Source organism: Elephas maximus, chromosome 6 (assembly GCF_024166365.1).
Source record: "Elephas maximus indicus isolate mEleMax1 chromosome 6, mEleMax1 primary haplotype, whole genome shotgun sequence".
Classification (NCBI taxonomy): Eukaryota; Metazoa; Chordata; class Mammalia; order Proboscidea; family Elephantidae; genus Elephas; species Elephas maximus.
Genome location: NC_064824.1, coordinates 31,017,347 through 31,019,359, shown reverse-complemented (window position 1 = coordinate 31,019,359; position 2,013 = coordinate 31,017,347). Strand labels below are relative to the sequence as shown.

Below are 2,013 nucleotides of genomic sequence, written 5' to 3'. Positions count from 1 at the left end.
AAATTGTATCAAACTGTTCAGTGCACCAGCTGCCTGGCCCCCTAGAACATAAGTTCCATGGGAGGCAGGGACTTTTGTCTGTTTTGATCATTGCAATATCACTAGCATTTACCACGGTAAAACCAAAAAACAAACCTGCTGCCATTGAGTCAATTCCAAGTCATGGCGACCCATGTGTTACAGGGTAGAGCTGTTCCATAGGGTATTCTTGGCTGTAATCTTTGCTAAAGCAGATTGCCAGGCCTTTCTTCTGTAGTGTCACCGGGTAAATTTGAACCACCAACCTTTAGGGTAAGAGTCTAATGCAAATTGTTTGTACCACCCTGGGACCTTCTTACCATGATAGATACTCAGTAAATATTTGTTGCATGACTGAATAAATGAATGGAGGAAAGTAAGGACTACTGGAATTTTAGGGGCACCAGGAAGCTTTTAATGCCCAAATAATTATTTTCCACCAACAGACTGAAGTCTATAATTGTAAAGTAAGAGCTTAATCCGTTTGGTTTAAGGTTTGTATTTCACTTAAAATGAGAATGCTACCAGCATTGATAAAAGAATAAATTGGTACAACCTTATTGAAAAGCCGTTTAGTAGTTTATCAAAATGTAAAATGTTCAGACCTTTTAACCCAAGACCAGCTCTTCCAAAAATTTATCCTCTAGAAATACACACAAAAATGTTTATTGCATTGTTTCTAATGGGGGGTGGGAATAACCTAAATATCCATTTGATAGAGGATTGGTAAAACCAATTATGGCACACTCATATGGTTGAGCCCCTGGGTAATGCCAATCGTTACTGCATTTGACTGCTAACTGAAAGGTTGGAGGTTCAAGTCTACCCAGATATGCCTCAGAAGAAAGGCCAGGTGACCTACTTCTGAAAAATCAACCATTGAAAGCCATGAGATGTGCTTGCTTCGGCAGCACATATACTAAAATTAGAACGAGACAGAGAAGATTAGCATGGCCCTTGAACAAAGATGACACACAAATTTATTGAAAAAAAAAAACCTTTGAAGCAGTTTATTCTGATGCATGTGGGGTCACCATGAGTTGGAGCCAACTTGATGGCAACTGGATCTGGGCGTATGATTGAATGACACACAATCATTAGGAAGAATTACATAATAATAAAAACAAAATGTCCAAAGTATGTTAAAAAAAAACGCAGCGCCGTCGAGTCGATTCCGACTCATAGCGACCCTATAGGACAGAGTAGAACTGCCCCATAGAGTTTCCAAGGAGCACCTGGTAGATTCGAACTGCCAACCCTTTATTAAATGAAAAAAGCAAGTTGCAGAAGGGAATATGAGCCCATTTTTATTAAATATGTATATGTATATTTAATTGTATATATATTTCAATACATGTATTAAATATTTAAGTGTGTATATATATATATATGGAAAAAACAATCCCCTTCATACGCCCCCAGTATGTAGACACACAGAGACTTGGAAGGAAGATGGAACTTCATCTAAGAACTTAATCAGGCCTTTGTAAATTGAAATCTCACACTTTATGCAGGTGTTTGTAAGCAGAGAGGATCTTGCAAATTATGGGGCAGTTAGGGAAATTCTCTTGGAAGACTGGCCTGGCAGTCTGCCTGAAAATCCTATGGAGCAGTTCTACTCTGCACACATGGGGTGGTCATGAGTCGGAATCAAATCGATGGCAACTAACAACAACAACTTTATACATTTAAACTGTATAATCATTAATGATTAATGTTTGTCTTCGGAAAATGTGTGGATAGATGTGCATATACATATCCTAAACTGAGGCAGAAAAGATAAGTATATCTGCTGCGACCCACTCTGAGGAAAAAATAAAAAAAAAACCTCAAAAGGGATCCGACTTGGAGGGCCCACACTCATCCCAGACAGTCTTACTGGGGCTGGGAGAGGGGCTGGCTCTAGTGGAGTAACTCTCAGTTTCTCCTGTAGTTGGAAGGATGGATGCTAGAATGAAACCAAGCTGTGGTTTCATTTCCCGAAAGTTAAGTAGA

General features: G+C 39.2%; 1 non-coding gene across 1 annotated transcript; it reads left to right on the top strand.

Moving 5' to 3' along the window:
* The first annotated feature begins 913 nt into the window (after positions 1-913).
* On the top strand, positions 914-1,021 carry LOC126078622 (U6 spliceosomal RNA). The gene has a single exon (XR_007518108.1). It is a non-coding gene; the product is annotated as a U6 spliceosomal RNA (small nuclear RNA).
* Positions 1,022-2,013: the final 992 nt, after the last annotated feature.